The 24,963-nt window shown below is 42.6% G+C and overlaps 1 protein-coding gene and 1 long non-coding RNA gene across 3 annotated transcripts in view; one reads left to right on the top strand and one right to left on the bottom strand.

Moving 5' to 3' along the window:
- Nell2 (neural EGFL like 2) overlaps positions 1–24,963 on the top strand; it is a 319,573-nt gene that overhangs the window by 159,195 nt on the left and 135,415 nt on the right.
- Positions 5,907–13,040, bottom strand: LOC148004948 (uncharacterized). Its single transcript, XR_015625921.1, has 3 exons — positions 13,010–13,040; positions 10,413–10,631; positions 5,907–6,192 (listed from the first exon to the last, which is right to left on the bottom strand). It is a non-coding gene; the product is annotated as an uncharacterized LOC148004948 (long non-coding RNA).

The following is a 24,963-nucleotide window of genomic DNA, read 5'->3' as shown; positions in this document are numbered from 1 at the left end:
TTTATCTGTTCCTGATTTAACTTCGATACCTGGAATCTGTCTAGGAAATTGTCCATATCCTGAAGATTTTCAAGTTTTGTTGAATATAGGTTTTTATAGTAAGATCTGATGATTTTTTGAATTTCCTCTGAATCTGTAGTTATGTCTCCCTTTTCATTTTTGATTTTGTTAATTTGGACGCACTCTCTGTGTCCTCTCGTTAGTCTGGCTAAGGGTTTATCTATCTTGTTGATTTTCTCAAAGAACCAACTTTTGGTTCTGTTGATTCTTTCTATGGTCCTTTTTGTTTCTACTTGGTTGATTTCAGCTCTGAGTTTGATTATTTCCTGCCTTCTACTCCTCCTGGGTGTATTTGCTTCTTTTTGTTCTAGAGTTTTTAGGTGTGCTGTCAAGCTGCTGACATATGCTCTTTCCTGTTTCTTTCTGCAGGCACTCAGCGCTATGAGTTTTCCTCTTAGCACAGCTTTCATTGTGTCCCATAAGTTTGGGTATGTTGTACCTTCATTTTCATTAAATTCTAAAAAGTTTTTAATTTCTTTCTTTATTTCTTCCTTGACCAGGTTATCATTGAGTAGGGCATTGTTCAATTTCCACGTATATGTGGGCATTCTTCCCTTATTGTTATTGAAGACCAGTTTTAGGCCGTGGTGGTCCGATAGCACGCATGGGATTATTTCTATCTTTCTGTACCTGTTGAGGCCCGTTTTTTGACCAATTATATGGTCAATTTTGGAGAAAGTACCATGAGGAGCTGAGAAGAAGGTATATCCTTTTGCTTTAGGATAGAATGTTCTATAAATAGCCGTTAAGTCCATTTGTCTCATGACTTCTCTTAGTCTGTCGACATCACTGTTTAATTTCTGTTTCCATGATCTGTCCATTGATGAGAGTGGGGTGTTGAAATCTCCCACTATTATTGTGTGAGGTGCAATGTGTGTTTTGAGCTTTAGTAAGGTTTCTTTTACGTATGTAGGTGCCCTTGTATTTGGGGCATAGATATTTAGGATTGAGAGTTCATCTTGGTGGATTTTTCCTTTGATGAATATGAAGTGTCCTTCCTTATCTTTTTTGATGACTTTTAGTTGGAAATTGATTTTATTTGATATTAGAATGGCTACTCCAGCTTGCTTCTTCTGACCATTTACTTGGAAAGTTGTTTTCCAGCCTTTCACTCTGAGGTAGTGTCTGTCTTTGTCTCTGAGGTGTGTTTCCTGTAGGCAGCAGAATGCAGGGTCCTCGTTGCGTATCCAGTTTGTTAATCTATGTCTTTTTATTGGGGAGTTGAGGCCATTGATATTGAGAGATATTAAGGAATAGTGATTATTGCTTCCCGTTATATTCATATTTGGATGTGAGGTTATGTTTGTGTGCTTTCATTCTCTTTGTTTTGTTGCCAAGACGATTAGTTTCTTGCTTCTTCTAGGGTATAGCTTGCCTCCTTATGTTGGGCTTTACCATTTATTATCCTTTGTAGTGCTGGATTTGTAGAAAGATATTGTGTAAATTTGGTTTTGTCATGGAATATCTTGGTTTCTCCATCAATGTTAATTGAGAGTTTTGCTGGATACAGTAACCTGGGCTGGCATTTGTGTTCTCTTAGGGTCTGTATGACATCAGTCCAGGATCTTCTGGCCTTCATAGTTTCTGGCGAGAAGTCTGGTGTGATTCTGATAGGTCTGCCTTTATATGTTACTTGACCTTTTTTCCTTACTGCTTTTAATATTCTTTCTTTATTTTGTGCGTTTGGTGTTTTGACAATTATGTGACGGGAGGTGTTTCTTTTCTGGTCCAGTCTATTTGGAGTTCTGTAGGCTTCTTGTATGTCTATGGGTATCTCTTTTTTTAGGTTAGGGAAGTTTTCTTTTGTTGAAGATATTTACTGGTCCTTTGAACTGGGAGTCTTCACTCTCTTCTATACCTATTATCCTTAGGTTTGATCTTCTCTTTGAGTCCTGGATTTCCTGTATGTTTTGGACCAGTAGCTTTTTCCGCTTTACATTATCTTTGACAGTTGAGTCAATGATTTCTATGGAATCTTCTGCTCCTGAGATTCTCTCTTCCATCTCTTGTATTCTGTTGCTGAAGCTTGTATCTACAGCTCCTTGTCTCTTCTTTTGGTTTTCTATATCCAGGGTTGTTTCCATGTGTTCTTTCTTGATTGCTTCTATTTCCATTTTTAATTCCTTCAACTGTTTGATTGTGTTTTCCTGGAATTCTTTCAGGGATTTTTGTCTCTCCTCTCTATGGGCTTCTACTTGTTTATTTATGTTTTCCTGGAATTCTTTCAGGCATTTTTGCGATTCCTCTCTGTAGGCTTCTACTTGTTCTCTAAGGGAGTTCTTCACGTCTTTCTTGAAGTCCTCCAGCATCATGATCAAAAATGATTTTGAAACTAGATCTTGCTTTTCTGGTGTGGTTGGATATTCCATGTTTGTTTTGATGGGAGAATTGGGCTCCGATGGTGCCATGTAGTCTTGGTTTCTGTTGCTTGGGTTCCTGCGCTTGCCTCTCGCCATCAGATTATCTCTAGTGTTACTTTGTTCTGCTATTTCTGACAGTGGCTAGACTGTCCTATAAGCCTGTGTGTCAGGAGTGCTGTAGACCTGTTTTCTTCTGTTTCAGTCAGTTATGGGGACAGAGTGTTCTGCTTTCGGGCGTGTAGTTTTTCCTCTCTATAGATCTTCAGCTCTTCCTGTGGGCCTGTGTCTTGAGTTCACCAGGCAGCTTTCTTGCAGCAGAAAAGTTGGTCTTACCTGTGGTCCCGAGGCTCAAGTTCGCTCGTGGGGTGCTTCCCACGGGCTCTCTGCAGCGGTAGCAACCAGGAAGACCTGTGCAGCCGTTTCTGGGAGCTTCAGTGCACCAGGGTTCCAGATGGTCTTTGGCTTTTTCCTCTGGCGTCCGAGATGTGTGTGCAGAGAGCAGTCTCTTCTGGTTTCCCAGGCTTGTCTGCCTCTCTGAACGTTTAGCTCTCCCTCCCACGGGATTTGGGTGCAGAGAACTGTTTATCCGGTCTGTTTCCTTCAGGTTTCGGCGGTGTCTCAGGCAGGGGTCCTGCCGCTCCTGGGCCCTCCCCCACGGGAGCCCAGAGGCCTTATACAGTTTCCTCTTGGGCCAGGGATGTGGGCAGGGGTGAGCAGTGTTGGTGGTCTCTTCCGCTCTGCAGCCTCAGGAGTGCCCACCTGACCAGGCGGTTGGGTCTCTCTCTCACGGGGTCTGGGAGCAGAGAGCTGCTGCGGGCCGGGATCTGCGGGTGTCTCATTTCATCTCTTCTCAGTTCATATATGCTATCTGAACATTGTCCAGAATTTAGATGAGGATTGTATTTTCAGAACGGTTTTCTGCTCCATGTCAGTTTTCATTCTCAATTGGCAATGTCTGGGCCTCTTGATGCTTTGACACTATCGTCTCTCCTCACCTGTGAGGGTCATGTTGGTGTTCTTCGTCAGTGACCCCAGAACTTATCCAGTAAATTTCTCTTCAGTGCTGTAGATCCTGGGAGTCACAGCCTCACCTGTCCACATCAATCATAAGGAAGCAGGCGTTCCCTGACTGCACTTCTCACAGCCACCAGAGGTTTGCTCTCCAAGCCTTTGATGATGCACTGAGGAGAGAGATTGTCTCACAGAAGTGAATCATGCAAAGAACTGCGTGTCATATATAATTATAAAATCTAGTCAGATGTGTCTTCAAGTGTGTGTGTGTGTGTGTGTGTGTGTGCGTGTGTGTGTACATACATGTGCAGGTGTATGTGTGTCTGTGTGTGTATCCATGTGTGCTTGTAAGAGTTTGTATAGTTTGAATCCCAAAGCACATAACTCCTTTATTGGTAGAATAGTTTTCGGGACTTGTTCAGTTCAGTCTTTATCACTTTAATATATGTTTTATTTGTTTGTTTCCTTTTGTGTGTGTTTAGTGTATATGTGTGAAGGTCGGCATCTGTTACAGTAGGTAACAGTAACAACTACTATATAATAAAATATTATTGTAAAGCATGATGTCCAATTTCTGCTGCCCAGTGTGACCTCCCATTGGATCATTTTGATCTGCTCACCAAGGACCACATGCGTAAAAGAAAACTGAATACCTCCCTCTCCTAGAGTCATCAATTGCCAGTCACTCTCCAGCTGGGGTGGGATTGTTTGCTCACTCCCCTCTCCATGCTGAGATTTTCCCCACCTCGGTCTTTCACAGACCCTGTACATGCTGTCACAGCCAAAGAGACTGTGTGCAGTCCCCCCCATTGTGTCCAGCCATACCGCTTCCTTGTCACTGCTTCTGGCTCTCATAACCCTTCCATCTCTCTCGTGACAACATCCTGTCCTTTCCTGTTACAGTCTGTCTGAGAACTGTTACAGCTGAGAGAACTGAAGAGCTTGAAAGATCAAGATCATTTACTCAGACAGCAACCAGTTGATTCAGGGTCCAAATTCATGCACCCTGCCCTTGTCCTGATCTTCCTTCCTTCTCACTCCCTTCCTTCCCCTCCACTCCCTTCCTCCCTCTTCGCTTCCTTCCCCATCCCTTTCTTCCTCCCCTTTGTTTTCAGCTAGTTGCCATCTCACAGTGAACACACTCAGTCATGAATTCCTGACTCAGCGATATCATTAGGTATGGAACGGCGAAGCATCTGAATTGATTCCTCTAAGAATAAACAGAGTGAGGCCCCTGAAGAGTTTCTTTATGGGACAGGAAGGGAAATATAGAAGAAGTAGAAACCTTTGATTGCAAATGAAGCCCAAGAGCCTTGCTGGAACTAATGAGAGGCCTCCTAATACAGCAGGGATGAATGGCCCAGAGAACTAAGCCCTATGGGATTAATTAGGGAAGCCTAACAGATATGGTAGCTTTCAAAGCTATGGCTAATGATGCACTCTCTGTGGTGTGTTAGGATAACATTTCTTTAAAATAAAGGTTCAAGGATCCTGTAAAGTCGAGATCTCACAGATAAAAGAAGCAGTGTGGTTTATTGTAAAGAATTAACTGGTGGGCTATTGAAGTGGACAAGCCCCGGGGTTTGCAGTTGGTAAGCTCCAGCAAAGGAGAGCTGCCTGAACTGCTGACACTACAGCTGTAATCTGACTCCAAAGCCAGAGAACCCAGACAGCCTGTCCTAGACCCATCTCCCTAAGAACAGGAGAAACCCAACATCCTGAGCCAAGCAGACAGACAGTGGAAGCATTCCCTTGTGCTAGGGTTACAATCACTGTGAAGAGACACCACGATCACCATGAACTCTTATGAAGAAATCTTTAACTGGGGTTAGCTTACAGTTCAGAGGTTTAGTCATCATCCTCATGACAGAAAGCAGGCCAGCATATAGGCAGACATGCTGTTGGAGAAGTAGCCAAGGGTTCTACATCCAGATTGATAGGCAGCAGGGAGAGAGTGACTTGCTTGGTGTAGCTTGACCATCTGAGACCTCAAAGCTGACCCTCAGTGACGCACTTCCTCCTCTGACAAAGCCACACCTGGCAGTGCCACTTCCCATGAGCCTATGGGGGCCGTTTTCATTTAAACCACCACAACCTTGATCACATTAGAAAAGAGGGAGGGAAAGAAGAGGCCTGCTCAGTCAATATATTCCAAGACTCTCCTACCATAGTCAAAAGGCCGTGAGGTCTCACACAGAAGTAGGCAATAACTGTCTGCTAGGTGCATAAGGTAGCCCATGTGGCCCGGATTATATGGTATTCCCAGCCATCTTCAACACAGGCTGTCTTCTGCCCGGGAACTTGAGTTCAGTGTGAAAGTTCTGAAAATCTCTACCGAATTACTCAACTTGAACTTCCAGCAGCTGTTCTTGACTTGTTCATCATTTACTTCTGGTCATACACAGGATTCACTGCCTCAAAAGCAGTTTCCATCCACTCATAAACACGTTACTTTATTAAACATTAATATCTGAAGAGAGACAGGATTTTTTATTTGTATTTTTAACATTTAAAATTTGCTTCTCTAACATGAAATAAAGATATTTACATCTTAAAAATCAAACTTTGTAAAGTGATTTTCATGAATTTATTCCTGTGTACAGTTTCTCACAGCCAGAAGAAGCAGCACTGATCAATAGTATCCTTTGAGCCAGTGTGTCATAGCGTGTGACCCTTCAGGTAGGCAATGTCCACTCCTACACATGTACTGCTCACTAACAATGCAGGTTGGAATTACTGGAGTTCACGATTGCCCAAGGTGCTACAAAAATAAGAAATAAGGACTTCAGTTATCAAAAATGATTAGCCGTTATACTGAGTACTTTGTTCTCTCCATGGTGGGTCTACACACCTTTGGGAATTTGCTTTATGAATAACTTACCTCAGGCTTAATATAAAGAAACGTCATTTAGCACCCATTCATTCTAAGTAACTGAGAACGCACGATGAGCTAGGCGTTAGATTATTAAAGATAGCTGTAGAGAGACAGGAGGAGAAAAAGAAGCGGCTTTGTCTGTCCTCAGGTAGACCATGTTTACTCATAGGGAGGAAGCATCCTTGTCACGGGCCTGTGAGGACAGCTAATTTGCCTACAAAGGAAGATAAAATGCAGCTCCTTATAAGGGCGGTAATAACTTCTGTAGCCCAAAAGGGAAGCTGGGAAATGTAGTCTTTCATCAGGAAACTGTCACTTTTAGGCATGCGTGTTAGTCATAAAGTCATGATGAGAAACCTGCTGGGCTTGTGTTTCATAGAGACAGTTTTCCATCAGAGCTCACATTTAAATCATACATCCATTTTCCATCTGCTGCTAGAAATGAGAACTGTAATAGACGGTTTTGTGCCACATTTTTAAAAAGTATTCCTGTTTTTATATGCTTGGCACATTTGTTTAAGAAAAAACAAAACGAGCAAATAAATTTCGGTACTAGGGAGTCAACACAGGGTGTAAGGACCAGCAATGGCAGGCTCTGTCCGGAGGCTCATTAGAAGTGTAGGATGCTGCACATTCTCTCTGACTCCTGAGTCAGCATCTGCATAGTAATAAGATCTCCAGGTGACTCCTCCCCCACGTCCACAAAAGCATGGGATAGAATACATTAATTTCTTATCTTAATAAATGGGTAGCTGTCCAGCACTTTCCTGCCACATGCTAAACTGGAGAGGAATTTCAGTGTCCGCACTGTTTATATTCATTAGCAACAATACGAAGTGTGGTTTCGTACCTTATTTCTTAAGAGTGAGGCTCAAACTGCACTGCTTAGCTTATTAACGGAGGTGTGTCCCTGGACTCAGCCTCTGTTCTTCTGAAATAGGTTAGCTGTGAGTCTTGGCATGTTCTCAAGTTTCCCAAATGACCCTTGTGCAGATTAAAGCTTGCAAAACGCCATTCTGGTTATGTTCTGTAACTACATCCTTCTAAAGATGGGTTAAAAAATCGTTGTTTTTGAGTCTCTAATTTGTTCTGCCTAAGAAGATGGATTACTCAACTTATGTAACAGAGTGGTTTCAGTTTAAAGCAGGTCTTTCACTTGAACTGTTGACATTTTGGTCGGGAAATTCTTTGCGGAGGGCTTGTTCTGTGGTTGTAGGGTGTTAGCAGCAGGCCTGGTCTCTAACCCCCCGTAGTCAGTAGCTCCCGTGTCAGTCTGCATTCCCCTTTGTGATATCCGGAAATGTCTCAGGACTTTACACATTTTCTCCGAGGGCCAAAGTTCTATCAGCTGAGAGTCATTGGTTTAAACTGTGTAGAGGAAGTGGATATGGCTTTATTTGATTCTGACTCCCACTCCGAGTGTCCGCTTCCACTACTTGATTTCCTTGGGGGCTTTTGGTTCTATGCAGGGGTGGAGGATGACTTATGAATAGCATGTAAGGGCTACGAGGGCTCGTGGAGATACCTTGAATGTGATGGGAAACATCACAGCATAGTGTTGGGAAAAATACAAAAACACATAGGAGATTTGAAGTAGATTACAGATGTGAGGGAGAGTGCATGTGGCGTTGGTTTTTCTGGTTCTGAGCTACCTCCCTCTCTCCACCCATTTTATTTGAAAATTTCATAATTTCATTTTTCTTCATAGCCGAGGAGGAATATTTCGGGAGAAATTTGAGTATTTCATAGACAAATGCACATAATATGCCAATAAAATGAACATCGGTCTGTTTGTAACAAGTGGTTGCAATTCTGATGACGTTGGTCAGGATTTGCTCTTGCTCTGCGAGTCACTGACTGAGTTTGTATAGGACACTTGGTGTGTCCAAGTCTCATCCTGGTTATCTATTAATAAGGAGGACTTCGTTTCATGAGGTGTCTAGGGAAGAAATTCACCATAACTAATTTTAGAAAATGTCTTTCAGTAAGGTACGTTCTTGGTAAAAGCTTGTCATTGAATTTATACTTTCAAAGACATTTATTAATTCCAGTGTTAGTGATATTATGCAACATTTTATTTTGGGAATTAAAATGTTTTATCACTAATGAGAAGTTGAGAAAATATTCTTTTTAGAGTTTAGATGATAAAATCATTTCATACTTTAAACTATTTCCATGAAGATCTTCAGCTATTTCAGTAACTAATTTATTACAGATGGTTTCTATAGCCAAATTACTGTGTCAAACTTCCTTTTGGTCGAAATTATATTTTAATTTGTCATTGAGCGTAGAGCATATATAATTTGTTCATTTTGCAAATTCTATGAATAATCTTTAGATGTAACCTCAGGGATTCATTTGTGTGTGTGTGTGTGTGTGTGTGTGTGTGTGTGTGTGTGTGTGTGTGTGTGTGTGTGTGTAAAGAAATATGTTGTTTACTAAAATCAGAAAGAAAAGTTCTGGGTTGAATTTAGCAATTCATTCTAAACAAATCAGTTGCAGGTGTATTATATAAAGAGTCATTCATTGGGAGTTTTTATTATAGAAATGCAAATTTCTAGAGGAGAGAAAAAGCCTTTTTCCCAGAATAGAATCCATTTGAAGTGACATGTGCAGAACATATGACTAATAATTTTAAAAATTAACTTATAGGAAAAGTCTTTTTGCAGGGCTGTAAGCTGAAGATCAGGTATGCAGAGAGATTAAATTATAAATGCCAGCTTCATCTTCCCTTCAAAGAAACCAAGTCACATGTTCTACATACATTTGTTAAATATGCTTGAGGCTAATTAACAATTGGTTGCTTGAAATGAACTATTAATATTCCCGTTACAATTCTCTCCCTCTCTTTATTCATGAGTTTTCAAAAAGAATCAAATCTAACATATAGTATGATTATTATATTCTTCAGGGCATCCATTAATAAAAACAGGTTGGCAATGATGGTCGTGCATGGGCATGGCCAAAGACAGGAGAATAATGAAGTTAGAAATGAGTACAGGTCACACAAAGAGGCGGCATGGGACAAGATGGTAGATGTGTCACATTAGCGTCCATGTTGGTTTCAGTGTTTATGCAACAACCAGAACTAGGAACAAGCTATGGGCAACAAAAACTGGATCGCAGGGATCAGCTATAAACGAAACGAAAGCTTCAGAGAAAAACAGCAGATTTGATCTGTGTGACAGAGAGGGCACTAGCTTAATTAGGCCAATAAGTATTCCACAGGAAAAGAGTCCTTTGTGTTTTGATACAGGGACAGTTGGGAGACCAGTGCTGCCTTTAATGAGCACAAAGTACTATGGAAGAGACATTGGCATGCTAAGTCTAAATTCTGTCCTGTATTCACTGGTGTGATATAAAAATAGACCTCTGGGTTTTAAGGAGCTATTCATTTTTCCTTTAAATACCAAACCATCTTAATTCTGTTTTAACTGCACTCCAAGTAACTGCCTTTTCCTACGGAGGATGGGCTCTGAAAGGAACTATATGTTTAAATTAAACTTTGTGTTCATACCGAAGTGTGGTAGAGAGGGACCACAATTCTATTGCTACCTATGCATACTGATTTGTTGAACAACCATCGTTCCCAAATGACATTAAAAATTGATTAAAATTGCCAAATTTAGCAGTACCGCTCAGTCAGTGATTTATGTCTAAATGAGCCAGTAGGAATTGGAGTGTCTCCACATTGTTCCTGAAAGGCTGCAATCGAATGTTTTCATCAGTTTACTAACTCCCAGTGTACAGCAATTTCAATGTTATAAGGACTAAAATTCTTGTTTTCTGGCAAACAACTATATGATTGTTAAGCTGGATTTTAGTATTTAAAGATGAAGGTGCGCCTTCTTGGAATGAATGTTCCTGAACTTGTTGCATCCCAGAGTTCCCCCACAACAAGGCAATGTTTCAAATAAGCCTGTCCATTCCTTAGTGTGAAGCAAGTTGGATCCAGTCAGGACAGCAACTAACCAGCCATAAATTAGCATATACAGGAAGTGCACAGCAAAGACTAATGGAGGACAAGGACTTCCTGTCATTCTGGAAATCTGAATCCAGTTTAAACTAACAGAGAATAGCTAGAGAAAGGAACAAACGGGGCATACCTTGGTGTTCTTTGCAACAGTCGGCTTTGTCCAGAAATTACTGGATTGAACTTGAAGAGTAGACTGGATTGTGGAGGAACCACGGGTCATCACAGTTGATTCCACTCCAGCTTTATCATCAGTAACTTGCAAGTGACATCTGAGGAACTTGTAACACAGCCCATGTTCCCTTGGCTGCAAAAGCAGGCAACTGTCTGCGGGCTCTAGGTCACATGGTTGCTGTAGGGTTAAGGCATAGTTAATACAGAATTCAGAAACAATATCAACAACAAGAAAGTCACGAAGATCTCAGTTGCAGTCCACACACTGATACATACCCTAAGCTTGGAAATGGCTCTGCAAATCCCAGCTCAGCTTTCTTCCTTTCCCACAGTTTCCACACCCTCCCCATCCCCAGGGCCTATCCCTTCTACCTCTCAGTGGATGGACAATAAGGTCCAATCAATGCCATCCCCGTGCTCCACCCCACCCATTCTTCCATCTCTCATGAGTGAGGGACCCATCTGAGAACCACACGTCCTCTCTCTCTCTGTCTTCAGGACACTCGATACAATCGTACAGTGGCTGCCGCCTCAATCTCAGCTTCCTGCTTCTCTCTGTTTGTCCTTCCCACCTGCATCTCTCTCTCTCTCTCTCTCTCTCTCTCTCTCTCTCTCTCTCTCTCTCTCTCTCCACAGCCCTTCTAACTTGTATGACATCCCCTTTCTTCCCCATTCCGGCTATATTTCTTCAATTGGCAATCTATTCCTACTATCTCTATTTCTGCAAATTAGACGTTCTCCTGTAGGCTTTTGTTTTTCAAAGTCCTAATGTAATAAGTGTACTTAAGTGATTCAAGTACTCAAGTGATTAAGTGATTAACTTTCCTTCTATCCCACCACCCACCAGAGGGAGTGGACAGGAAAGGTTAATAGGGCAAAGGAGGATGCAGACCTGCTTAGAAGTAGTTCTTTGGGGCGATTCCTTTTTTTTTCTTTTCTTTTTTTTTTCCGAAGCTGGGGACCGAACCCAGGGCCTTGTGCTTGCTAGGCAAGCGCTCTACCACTGAGCTAAATCCCCAACCCCCTTTGGGGCGATTCCAATCTCTGTTGTCATGATATCAGCACTTCTGTTCACATGAACCAGCAGCGGTAGCTCGACCGACTTGCAAACACCACTCCTGAATCAGCAATGGCGCTTTGATTCAGAAGATACCAAGAGGCTCTGCCAATTGTCCCAAGTCTGCTGAAGGTGCAGGAAGCCTTGGAACACCAACAGAAGTTCTTTGGTGCATTTCTCTCTACAAAGTCACAGCAAATGATCATCAACAAGAGTGGTGAGGAGAACCAGTACCACAGTGTCATCCACTCTGTTGGGTTATATTTGTACCCTTTCTAACCATCACGTGTTCTCTCTAGCATCCACTGTAACAAAATATCATGCGTTCTTTCCCCAGGTAGCTCCAGAAAAACACCACATGTCTATTCTCAACAAAAAGCACCCCACATGTCTTCTTTAGCAAAAAATCCTCTCATAAGGTAGTTTCCAGAAAACACATCACATGAGTCTCCAAAGAAACCAGATATTTCAACTTCTTTCTTCTTTATCTAGATTTTCTAAATCCCATGCCCCCACAAACTAGTCTCACTGGGGCCTCCAGCAATTTCCATATTGTTAGACCTGATACCTGTTAGTCAATATCTTGCTTGGCCTGTAGACAGAATTTGTCTTTCCCTCAAATGTTTATTTATTTTGTCTTTACAATACTTTTTATGGATCTGAGTATTATAATCCATAGTTCACTTGGGAAAGGAATACTTGAAGGATGTTAGGCAGCTTCCAACATATGAGAGTGATCTTCAATGATATTAAGGCCAGACATCACATACCATATTTGAATGCAAATCCTATCATCCTTCCTCTATGTATCATATAAATATTGCCTTCTGTTTATGGTGACGTCCAGAATGGACCCAAAACTGATGCTACTCACCTATATTTTTGAATGCCTTCTCCACCATCCTTACAGGAATTGGAAGACTTTACAGTCTTCCTTAGTTATATAGTTATCTTTTGAATTCAGTTTTTATACACATATCCAGAGCTAGTAGATCGAGGTCATAGTCCTTGCACTGCTTAGGTTTGTATAAACTGGGCATAAGCTAGTGAGGATCATCTGGGAAGACAGAAACCCAGTTGAGAAAATACCTCCATAATACCATGTTCTCTTCATTAATCACTGACGTGGGAGGGCCCAGTCTACTGTGGGGAGTACCACCCATGAGAAAGTGATTGTGGCAAGTATGTGAAATAGTAGCTGGATGCGATCCCAGAACAAGCCATAGCAGCTCTACTCCATGGCCTCGGCTTCAATTCCTGCCTCCTGGTTCCCTTCCCTTCATAATGAACTATGAGCTACAAGCTGAAATAAACACATTCTACCTTAAGTCACTTTTGGTGGCATGTATGTCACAGTAATCGAAAGCCTAGCTAAGACAGTTTTAGTCACCATTTTCTAAGGATAAGGAAACTCTGTGTTGTGACTACCACCTTGGGAGAAAGTCATTTGTAGATACAGTCTGTGTTTCATGATGGTGCTGGCTGCTACTGGGTCTCACCTCATGCCTGCAGTCTTCTGCTTTTGCGGCAGACTCTGCCTGGTCCTCATGAGTCTTCGCTTTCTCTTTATGAGGTCATGTTTCTCAGAGTTCCTAGGAGCTTCTTCCCCTCACTCATGCCTTCTCCAGGGGTGATGCTTCCCAAGACACACCTTTAGTTACTTCAGTATAGTATGTGACTTGCAAAGTTTGAGCTCTAGTTATGTTCTCCCGGGTGAGTGAGATGTGCACACGCGTGTCTCACTTAACACCTGCCTGGACCTCAAATCGAGCAAACTAAAGCCATAATTTCTCCAGTTCCTTCATAGTCTAGTCCCCCTCAGAAACTGAAGAAAGAGGGCTTCATGTGTGAGAGCTTCTCTGACTAATTTACAGGGAGTCAGGGAGTCAGTCAGTACCAGAGCACAAACATCCAGTGTATTTTTTTTTATTCTGCCAAATTGCCTCCACTTTATGGGCAGTGAAAGGAGGCACTGAACCCACTGAGCAGACCTCTTCCTAACTTCAAGTTTTACTTTTACTACTTTTTAATCTACTCTATACCCTATGACTAAAAGATCTTGATAAGCTAGTCCCATATCTCTCTCTCTCTCTCTCTCTCTCTCTCTCTCTCTCTCTCTCTCTCTCTCTCTCTCACACACACACACACACACACACATATAAGTACTGACAGCACCTGGAAGGCTGCACAAGAAATTGATAACAGTGTTTGTGCTGTGCCTTAGAAGTGGGAAAACTGAGTATCTGGCAGTCAAATTTTCCTCTATGTGCCACACAGCAGATCTTTTAATTTTCCTAGCACATATATGGGATGTGTTTATCTACAACCAAAGTTTAGCATTGGATGTTCATGGATTTTACAGGACTTACACACCGCTACCACTTGCTCCATGAACCACAGTGAAGGCCCATCAGCTTCCCCCAGCTTTTAGTGTTGTGTGCAGTTCCCTTATTGTGAGCATGGCCTTTGTTGGCCTTTGTCCCGTATACTAGCACTTCCCCACTAGTCTTCTGTGTAGACACCATATTCTCCTTTCCTGCAAGACTAGGTTCGGGAACTGTGTTATTTTTTTCTTTTTACCAAGAAGCAATGTGGTTTATTTATTATATGTGTCTTTTTTTTTTAATCAGAAAAACCCAATCAGATCCTTCAAATACTGATACTAAGTCTTACCCAGGGTTCTCGATGATGGCGTCCCAGTTAGTACTGGATGCACGGGGAATCAATGAAATCTCAGTGAATAAAATATTCATGACAGCGAGACCCAGCTTTTCAATATTCTTCCTTCTAACTTCTCCACAAGTATCATTTAATAATTCTTTCTTATGCTGTCTTCAAAGTTTAGCCCCCTCTCTTTCTCTCTCTTTCTCATCTCAATCCCAAGAATAGTATGTTAAATTAAAAACAACAAGAAAGCCAATACAATGCTAGGGTTCTTATTCTTGTGGAATGTACTATAAAATTTATCATGAGTGGATAGAGGTGAAATGAATGAAGGCAGTCGGTGGGCAGTGTTTTGCAGCGCCTATGTGCACTTTGGTGGGTGTGGTTCCTAATACAGAAGAACTACCTTGATGTTGCCATAGTGTATGGTGCTGGTAGCTCCTTTCCAGGCAACTTATTTATAAATGGTCCTCCGTTCTGCGCTTGTTTTCTACCGAGAAGCCTACTTAGACTTGCAAATATTTTTTTTTTTTGAGCTGGGGACCGAACCCAGGGCTTTGTGCTTCCTAGGTAAGCGCTCTACCACTGAGCTAAATCCCCAGCCCCGCAAATATTTTTTTAAAAACACTCTTATCTCTCCAAATATTGCTCTCAAATCTCATCCCAGATTCAAGTTTCTTAAAACAGAGTCTGTTTCCGGTGTGTGTACTACGTTTGATCTCTGCCAGCTCTGCCCAGTGGATATTCCACAGCTGTCGAGCAGAGCCTTAACAATATCCTAGGCTGGTCTGTATTCTTCTTGAATATGTCGAGTCTCAGAACTGAACTGCAGGGGCTCAACATTGTATTGGCTGAGCAAGAAGCCCCCAATGCTTCCCTAAAATGCTTGCACAATGCTTCTGCAAGATAAAGTCGAGATAAATGCTGTCACTTTAGAAATGCAGCATAATTCAGAAAAAGAGCATCATTCCTGTTCCCAGCAGTCAAGACAGAAGGTAGAATGGTAGGAGAAGGGGGAGGGTAGGTGGGGATGGGGAACTCAGTGCTAACTGCCTCCAGGTTTATTCCAGAAATAAGCCCAGAGGCCTTGAACATACATTCTGGATCTTAATCTAGAAATGCTTTTTTCTGTGCCTCCTACTTATAAACTGCCTGAAACTTGTGCTCTTGGGAGATTCCAAAGCCACAGACATGATTCCATTACCCAGTCCCATAAGCGTTACTATTTCACATGTGATAAGGTTCAGTTCTTGAGTACGGCCCACGGGAGCTTTGAGATCTGAGCCCTACCAACCAGTTTGCCTTTAGTTTCCCTTGCTTGTCTCTCTGAGCATAATTATTCCAGTTGAGTTATATAATTTATCAAGTTCATCTCAGATCTAAAACTCTGTGTTTCTGAATAATCACAGGCTATATATCAGCTTTCAGATAGGGAAAGGGATGAGTTCTAAATTCTTTGTTTCCAAAATAGATCAGCTTAAGGTTCCAGAACCCAAGAAAATGGTTCGTTCTGCTTTTCAGTTTAATGGAATATTCTCCCTGTCTTACAAAACTGCAGAGAAGCAGAAACCATATGGGCCACTCTCCCTCTCTCAGAACTGAAACCCCCAACAATGGGCACTGACTTGAACATGAGCTCGTGACGATGGAGGTAAGGACTTGGAGATGAGCTGCCAGTCCTGTTGGCAGTGGATGCCATTCCAGCTCCCCACTCAGCTGAGAGTCACCCCACATGTCAGAAGGACAAAAGGGCATGTCTGCCCCTTCTGCAGAAAGCCACATCTAGGGGACTGTCTGGACCTGTCCTTGGAACAATGTGGAACCACCGCCAAGTTGAGCTTCAGGTCAGACCAGGGCAAATGAGGACACTTCCCCTTTGACCTCTAAGGGGAAAAGCCTTGAAAAGATTTATTGACTCATCCAACCAACAAACAGCTGGAGCCAGCCAATGTCCTGGCTGAGTTCTGTGTCCTCAGATCTAAATTCCACTGAAAACGGACACCGGATGCATCGTCATACAGCAAAACCCTACAGATGCTATTAAGGCCAGAGAAGCAGGGCTGGGGGAGGTACCATAAATTTTGCAACCATCTGAAACTAAGACTTGCATTAATTTGTTAAGAAAAAATGCATAAAATGTGTAAGTTGTCTTTCCTGCTACCGGCCTCGGGTTTGCATGCTACAGTATAGCTCAGCCTCAGGCAGACACACAGCACTTCCCTGGCAGCCCTCCCAACAGCGCAGAGACCCTTCACTTGAACCCAGTGTCTTCTCAAAACCCACCTGGTCTGGCCCCACCATTAAGTTTTCTTTGACTGTCTCCGCTCACAGGACTGACTTTCGAAATGGTATTATGTGTATAGGACCTGGTCCCATTTTTCACATAAATAAGTTCTGGTTTTCTCACAATTTTATAGAATATAAAGTCATTATATTGCCAAGTACACACTCCTAGATACATTAAGAGGCGCTCAGAGCTCAGAAGGAACACCGTGTTTCCATGAATGGAGTCCACCGCTCCCTGTTTAGTGAAGGCTGCCCAGGTTTCTGCTGTGTACTAAGCAGACTCACCACACGGGCATTTACTTTGAATTTCTTCAGGTAAACTTGTCTTTGTCACTCAGTGCAGGATCTGGAGCACACTGCATGTCCATTTTATGCTCAATGAATAAGAAATGAATATTAAAGGTAAACGACTACCAGAGAGCTTGAATTTGCTGATATGCACAGCGGTGAGGAAGCAGACCTACAGGAGGATGCACCAGAAAACTATTGAACAGAGAACAGTTTTGTTGTCAAGGAACTGACATTCAGAGACATCGCTCTCTAGAATTACGCTAGCGAAGTGCTAGCTTCAAGAGACACCAGGTGGAATGAGGGGATAATGGCGTGATTCTGCTCTCTTGGTTTGCAAGCCCATGGATGGCAGTGTGTGAGTGTGTGCACGTGTGCACACATGCTTGTGGAGGTGTATATTCAGGGGTGTGCACATATGGGCAGGGAGCAGAAGTTAACCTGGGATGTTCCTCCTCGGGAGCTATCGTCCTTCCTTGCTTGTTTATTTGAGACTGGTTAGGGACTGAACTGTTCACCCTAAGATGGTGGCAGTGAACCCCAGGGATCCCCTTTTTTCTGCCTCACGGGTGCTGGGATTACATGCGTTTGCCCATCATACCTGGCCTGTTTGTTTCCTTGATTTTTTTTTTTTTTAATTAACTTGAGTATTTCTTATATACATTTTGAGTGTTATTCCCTTTCCCGGTTTCCGGGCAAACATCCCCCTCCCCCCTCCCCTTCCTTATGGGTGTTCCCCTCCCAACCCTCCCCCCATTGCCGCCCTCCCCCCATAGACTAGTTCACTGGGGGTTCAGTCTTAGCAGGACCCAGGGCTTCCCCTTCCACTGGTGCTCTTACTAGGATATTCATTGCTACCTATGGGGTCAGAGTCCAGGGTCAGTCCATGTATAGTCTTTAGGTAGTGGCTTAGTCCCTGGAAGCTCTGGTTGCTTGGCATTGTTGTACATATGGGGTCTCGAGCCCCTTCAAGCTCTTCCAGTTCTTTCTCTGATTCCTTCAATAGGGGACCTATTCTCAGTTCAGTGGTTTGCTGCTGGCATTCGCCTCTATATTTGCTGTATTCTGGCTGTGTCTCTCAGGAGCGGTCTACATCCGGCTCCTGTCGGTCTGCACTTCTTTGCTTCATCCATCTTGTCTAATTGGGTGGCTGTATATGTATGGGCCACATGTGGGGCAGGCTCTGAATGGGTGTTCCTTCAGTCTCTGTTTTAATCTTTGCCTCTCCCTTCCCTGCCAAGGGTATTCTTTTTCCTCATTTAAAGAAGGAGTGAAGCATTCACATTTTGATCATCCGTCTTGAGTTTCGTTTGTTCTAGGGATCTAGGGTAATTCAAGCATTTGGGCTAATAGCCACTTATCAATGAGTGCATACCATGTATGTCTTTCTGTGATTGGGTTAGCTCACTCAGGATGATATTTTCCAGTTCCAACCATTTGCCTACGAATTTCATAAACTCGTTGTTTTTGATAGCTGAGTAATATTCCATTGTGTAGATGTACCACATTTTCTGTATCCATTCCTCTGTTGAAGGGCATCTGGGTTCTTTCCATTTTCTGGCTATTATAAATAAGGCTGCGATGAACATAGTGGAGCACGTGTCTCTTTTATATGTTGAGGCATCTTTTGGGTATATGCCCAAGAGAGGTATAGCTGCATCCTCAGGCAGTTCAATGTCCAATTTTCTGAGGAACCTCCAGACTGATTTCCAGAATGGTTTTACCAGTCTGCAATCCCACCAACAATGGAGGAGTGTTCCTCTTTCTCCACATCCTCGCCAGCATCTGCTGTCACCTGAGTTTTTGATCTTAGCCAATCGCACTGGTGTGAGGTGAAATCTCAGGGTTGTTTTGATTTGCATTTCCCTTATGACTAAAGATGTTGAACATTTCTTTAGGTGTTTCTCAGCCATTCGGCATTCCTCAGCTGTGAATTCTTTGTTTAGCTCTGAACCCCATTTTTTAATAGGGTTATTTGTTTCCCTGCGGTCTAACTTCTTGAGTTCTTTGTATATTTTGGATATAAGGCCTCTATCTGTTGTAGGATTGGTAAAGATCTTTTCCCAATCTGTTGGTTGCCGTTTTGTCCTAACCACAGTGTCCTTTGCCTTACAGAAGCTTTGCAGTTTTATGAGATCCCATTTGTCGATTCTTGATCTTAGAGCATGAGCCATTGGTGTTTTGTTCAGGAAATTTTTTCCAGTGCCCATGTGTTCCAGATGCTTCCCTAGTTTTTCTTCTATTAGTTTGAGTGTGTCTGGTTTGATGTGGAGGTCCTTGATCCACTTGGACTTAAGCTTTGTACAGGGTGATAAGCATGGATCGATCTGCATTCTTCTACATGTTGCCCTCCAGTTGAACCAGCACCATTTGCTAAAAATGCTATCTTTTTTCCATTGGATGGTTTTGGCTCCTTTGTCAAAAATCAAGTGACCATAGGTGTGTGGGTTCATTTCTGGGTCTTCAATTCTATTCCATTGGTCTATCTGTCTGTCTCTGTACCAATACCATGCAGTTTTTATCACTATTGCTCTGTAATACTGCTTGAGTTCAGGGATAGTGATTCCCCCTGAAGTTCTTTTATTGTTGAGGATAGCTTTAGCTATCCTGGGTTTTTTGTTATTCCAGATGAATTTGCAAATTGTTCTGTCTAACTCTTTGAAGAATTGGATTGGTATTTTGATGGGGATTGCATTGAATCTGTAGATTGCTTTTGGTAAAATGGCCATTTTTACTATATTAATCCTGCCAATCCATGAGCATGGGAGATCTTTCCATCTTCTGAGGTCTTCTTCAATTTCTTTCCTCAGTGTCTTGAAGTTCTTATTGTACAGATCTTTTACTTGCTTGGTTAAAGTCACACCGAGGTACTTTATATTATTTGGGTGTATTATGAAGGGTGTCGTTTCCCTAATTTCTTTCTCGGCTTGTTTCTCTTTTGTATAGAGGAAGGCAACTGATTTATTTGAGTTAATTTTATACCCAGCCACTTTGCTGAAGTTGTTTATCAGCTTTAGTAGTTCTCTGGTGGAACTTTTTGGATCACTTAAATATACTATCATGTCATCTGCAAATAGTGATATTTTGACCTCTTCTTTTCCGATCTGTAGCCCTTTGATCTCCTTTTGTTGTCTGATTGCTCTGGCTAGAACTTCAAGAACTATATTGAATAAGTAGGGAGAGAGTGGGCAGCCTTGTCTAGTCCCTGATTTTAGTGGGATTGCTTCAAGTTTCTCTCCATTTAGTTTAATGTTAGCAACTGGTTTGCTGTATATGGCTTTAACTATGTTTAGGTATGGGCCTTGAATTCCTATTCTTTCCAGGACTTTTATCATGAAGGGGTGTTGAATTTTGTCAAATGCTTTCTCAGCATCTAATGAAATGATCATGTGGTTCTGTTCTTTCAGTTTGTTTATATGATGGATCACGTTGATGGTTTTCCGTATATTAAACCATCCCTGCATGCCTGGGATGAAGCCTACTTGATCATGGTGGATGATTGTTTTGATGTGCTCTTGAATTCGGTTTGCCAGAATTTTATTGAGTATTTTTGCGTCGATATTCATAAGGGAAATTGGTCTGAAGTTCTCTTTCTTTGTTGTGTCTTTGTGTGGTTTAGGTATAAGAGTAATTGTGGCTTCGTAGAAGGAATTCGGTAGGGCTCCATCTGTTTCAATTTTGTGGAATAGTTTGGATAATATTGGTATGAGGTCTTCTATGAAGGTTTGATAGAATTCTGCACTAAACCCGTCTGGACCTGGGCTCTTTTTGGTTGGGAGACCTTTAATGACTGCTTCTATTTCCTTAGGAGTTATGGGGTTGTTTAACTGGTTTATCTGTTCCTGATTTAACCTCGATACCTGGTATCTGTCTAGGAAATTGTCCATTTCCTGAAGATTTTCAAATTTTGTTGAATATAGGTTTTTATAGTAAGATCTGATGATTTTTTGAATTTCCTCCGAATCTGTAGTTATGTCTCCCTTTTCATTTCTGATTTTGTTAATTTGGACACACTCTCTGTGTCCTCTCGTTAGTCTGGCTAAGGGTTTATCTATCTTGTTGATTTTCTCAAAGAACCAACTTTTGGTTCTGTTGATTCTTTCTATGGTCCTTTTTGTTTCTACTTGGTTGATTTCAGCTCTGAGTTTGATTATTTCCTGCCTTCTACTCCTCCTGGGTGTATTTGCTTCTTTTTGTTCTAGAGCTTTTAGGTGTGCTGTCAAGCTGCTGACATATGCTCTTTCCTGTTTCTTTCTGCAGGCACTCAGCGCTATGAGTTTTCCTCTTAGCACAGCTTTCATTGTGTCCCATAAGTTTGAGTATGTTGTATCTTCATTTTCATTAAATTCTAAAAAGTTTTTAATTTCTTTCTTTATTTCTTCCTTGACCAGGTTATCATTGAGTAGAGCATTGTTCAATTTCCACGTATATGTGGGCATTCTTCCCTTATTGTTATTGAAGACCAGTTTTAGGCCGTGGTGGTCCGATAGCACGCATGGGATTATTTCTATCTTTCTGTACCTGTTGAGGCCCGTTTTTTGACCAATTATATGGTCAATTTTGGAGAAAGTACCATGAGGAGCTGAGAAGAAGGTATATCCTTTTGCTTTAGGATAGAATGTTCTATAAATATCCGTTAAGTCCATTTGGCTCATGACTTCTCTTAGTCTGTCGACATCACTGTTTAACTTCTGTTTCCATGATCTGTCCATTGATGAGAGTGGGGTGTTGAAATCTCCCACTATTATTGTGTGAGGTGCAATGTGTGTTTTGAGCTTTAGTAAGGTTTCTTTTACGTATGTAGGTGCCTTTGTATTTGGGGCATAGATATTTAGGATTGAGAGTTCATCTTGGTTGATTTTTCCTTTGATGAATATGAAGTGTCCTTCCTTATCTTTTTTGATGACTTTTAGTTGGAAATTGATTTTATTTGATATTAGAATGGCTACTCCAGCTTGCTTCTTCTGACCATTTGCTTGGAAAGTTGTTTTCCAGCCTTTCATTCTGAGGTAGTGTCTGTCTTTGTCTCTGAGGTGTGTTTCCTGTAGGCAGCAGAATGCAGGGTCCTCGTTGCGTATCCAGTTTGTTAATCTATGTCTTTTTATTGGGGAGTTGAGGCCATTGATATTGAGAGATATTAAGGAATAGTGATTATTGCTTCCCGTTATATTCATATTTGGATGTGAGGTTATGTTTGTGTGCTTTCATTCTCTTTGTTTTGTTGCCAAGACGATTAGTTTCTTGCTTCTTCTAGGGTATAGCTTGCCTCCTTATGTTGGGCTTTACCATTTATTATCCTTTGTAGTGCTGGATTTGTAGAAAGATATTGTGTAAATTTGGTTTTGTCATGGAATATCTTGGTTTCTCCATCAATGTTAATTGAGAGTTTTGCTGGATACAGTAACCTGGGCTGGCATTTGTGTTCTCTTAGGGTCTGTATAACATCAGTCCAGGATCTTCTGGCCTTCATAGTTTCTGGCGAGAAGTCTGGTGTGATTCTGATAGGTCTCCCTTTATATGTTACTTGACCTTTTTCCCTTACTGCTTTTAATATTCTTTCTTTATTTTGTGCGTTTGGTGTTTTGACAATTATGTGACGGGAGGTGTTTCTTTTCTGGTCCAATCTGTTTGGAGTTCTGTAGGCTTCTTGTATGTCTATGGGTATCTCTTTTTTTAGGTTAGGGAAGTTTTCTTCTATGATTTTGTTGAAGATATTTACTGGTCCTTTGAGCTGGTAGTCTTCACTCTCTTCTATACCTATTATCCTTAGGTTTGATCTTCTCATTGAGTCCTGGATTTCCTGTATGTTTTGGACCAGTAGCTTTTTCCGCTTTACATTATCTTTGACAGTTGAGTCAATGATTTCTATGGAATCTTCTGCTCCTGAGATTCTCTCTTCCATCTCTTGTATTCTGTTGGTGAAGCTTGTATCTACAGCTCCTTGTCTCTTCTTTTGGTTTTCTATATCCAGGGTTGTTTCCATGTGTTCTTTCTTGATTGCTTCTATTTCCATTTTTAATTCCTTCAACTGTTTGATTGTGTTTTCCTGGAATTCTTTCAGGGATTTTTGCGATTCCTCTCTGTAGGCTTTTACTTGTTTATTAATGTTTTCCTGTGCTTCCCTAAGTGTGTTCATGTCTTTCTTGAAGTCCTCCAGCATCATGATCAAATATGATTTTGAAACTAGATCTTGCTTTTCTGGTGTGTTTGGATATTCCATGTTTGTTTTGGTGGGAGAATTGGGCTCCGATGATGGCATGTAGTCTTGGTTTCTGTTGCTTGGGTTCCTGCGCTTGCCTCTCGCCATCAGATTATCTCTAGTGTTACTTTGTTCTGCTATTTCTGACAGTGGCTAGACTGTCCTATAAGCCTGTGTGTCAGGAGTGCTGTAGACCTGTTTTCCTCTCTTTCAGTCAGTTATGGGGACAGAGTGTTCTGCTTTCGGGCGTGTAGTTTTTCCTCTCTACAGGTCTTCAGCTGTTCCTGTGGGCCTGTGTCTTGAGTTCACCAGGCAGCTTTCTTGCAGCAGAAAATTTGGTCTTACCTGTGGTCCCGAGGCTCAGGTTTGCTCGTGGGGTGCTGCCCAGGGGCTCTCTGCAGCAGCAGCAACCAGGAAGACCTGTGCCGCCCCTTCCGGGAGCTTCAGTGCACCAGGGTTCCAGATGGTCTTTGGCTTTTTCCTCTGTTCCGAGATGTAGGGAGCAGTCTCTTCTGGTTTCCCAGGCTTGTCTGCCTCTCTGAAGGTTTAGCTCTCCCTCCCACGGGATTTGGGTGCAGAGAACTGTTTATCCGGTCTGTTTCCTTCAGGGTCTGGCGGTGTCTCTGGCAGGTGTCCTGCTGCTCCTGGGCCCTCCCCCACGGGAGCCCAGAGGCCTTATACAGTTTCCTCTTGGGCCAGGGATGTGGGCAGGGGTGAGCAGTGTTGGTGGTCTCTTCCGCTCTGCAGCCTCAGGAGTGCCCACCTGACCAGGCGGTTGGGTCTCTCTCTCACCGGGTCTGGGAGCAGAGAGCTGCTGCGGGCCGGGATCCGCGGGTGTGGGACTTCCGGTAAACACAGAACGTGCCTGGTCCTAGAGAAATTCTGCTTCCGTTTGTCCCAAGCTCACCAGGCAGCTTTCTTGCAGCAGAGAATTTGGTCTTACCTGTGGTCCCGAGGCTCAGGTTCGCTCGTGGGGTGCTGCCCAGGGGCTCTCTGCAGCAGCAGCAACCAGGAAGACCTGTGCCGCCCCTTCCGGGAGCTTCAGTGCACCAGGGTTCCAGATGGTCTTTGGCTTTTTCTTCTGGCGTCCGAGATGTGTGTGCAGGGAGCAGTCTCTTCTGGTTTCCCAGGCCTGTCTGCCTCTCTGAAGGTTTAGCTCTCCCTCCCACGGGATTTGGGTGCAGAGAACTGTTTATCCGGTCTGTTTCCTTCAGGGTCTGGCGGTGTCTCTGGCAGGTGTCCTGCTGCTCCTGGGCCCTCCCCCACGGGAGCCCAGAGGCCTTATACAGTTTCCTCTTGGGCCAGGGATGTGGGCAGGGGAGTTGTTTCCTTGATTTTTACAGGGGCTCTGGGAACTGGTACCTCATGCTCACTAGGTGAGCCTCTCAATTGCTAGGCTGCCTTCCCAGTGTCTTTCTTGGTGTTTTGGAAGAGGCATTGAGGACTGCATTGTGAAGCAATGCATGCACGCTTTTTTTTTTTTTTTTTTTTTTTTTTAGACTTCAGTATACCGGGCCACTGTTTGAATATTTCCATTCGACAGCCCATTCTCAGTATACTTCTTCCTGTCTGATGGAAGCCGTGATCATAGTTGTACACTCAAGATATCCAAAACATGACCAAAAGTCCAATAAAAGTTCACACAAGAAGACATTTGATAAACTTATACACAATAAAATTGAATTTGAGGATTTGACTCATCTGACTTGGTTCTTAAAACTAAAATTTTCTGTGGACCCAGCTTGCACTCGTTTTCTGACAGACTAAGATCCTGTCCACATCCATGGAAACCACTGCCCTACAACTTGCAGTGTTAGAGCATAAACACAGCCTTGCGGGGCTCCCTCTGAAGTCATGGTGCAAGGAGGAATGTGCAAAGCGCGTTCTGTTCACAGTGCTGTAGGGAGGCTGGTGACTTGTCACCTTCTCACTGGGGACTCTGCCCAAGCTTACCCTCTGCCAGCTTTTGATCGCAGATGCAACATCTCCATGACATCCAGACTGAAGTTCCTAAAT

This window comes from Rattus norvegicus, chromosome 7 (genome assembly GCF_021556685.1).
Source record: "Rattus norvegicus strain SHRSP/BbbUtx chromosome 7, alternate assembly SHRSP_T2T, whole genome shotgun sequence".
NCBI lineage: Eukaryota > Metazoa > Chordata > Mammalia > Rodentia > Muridae > Rattus > Rattus norvegicus.
The sequence above is the reverse complement of the archived record's forward strand: the minus strand, read 5'-3'. Positions and strand labels throughout refer to the sequence as shown.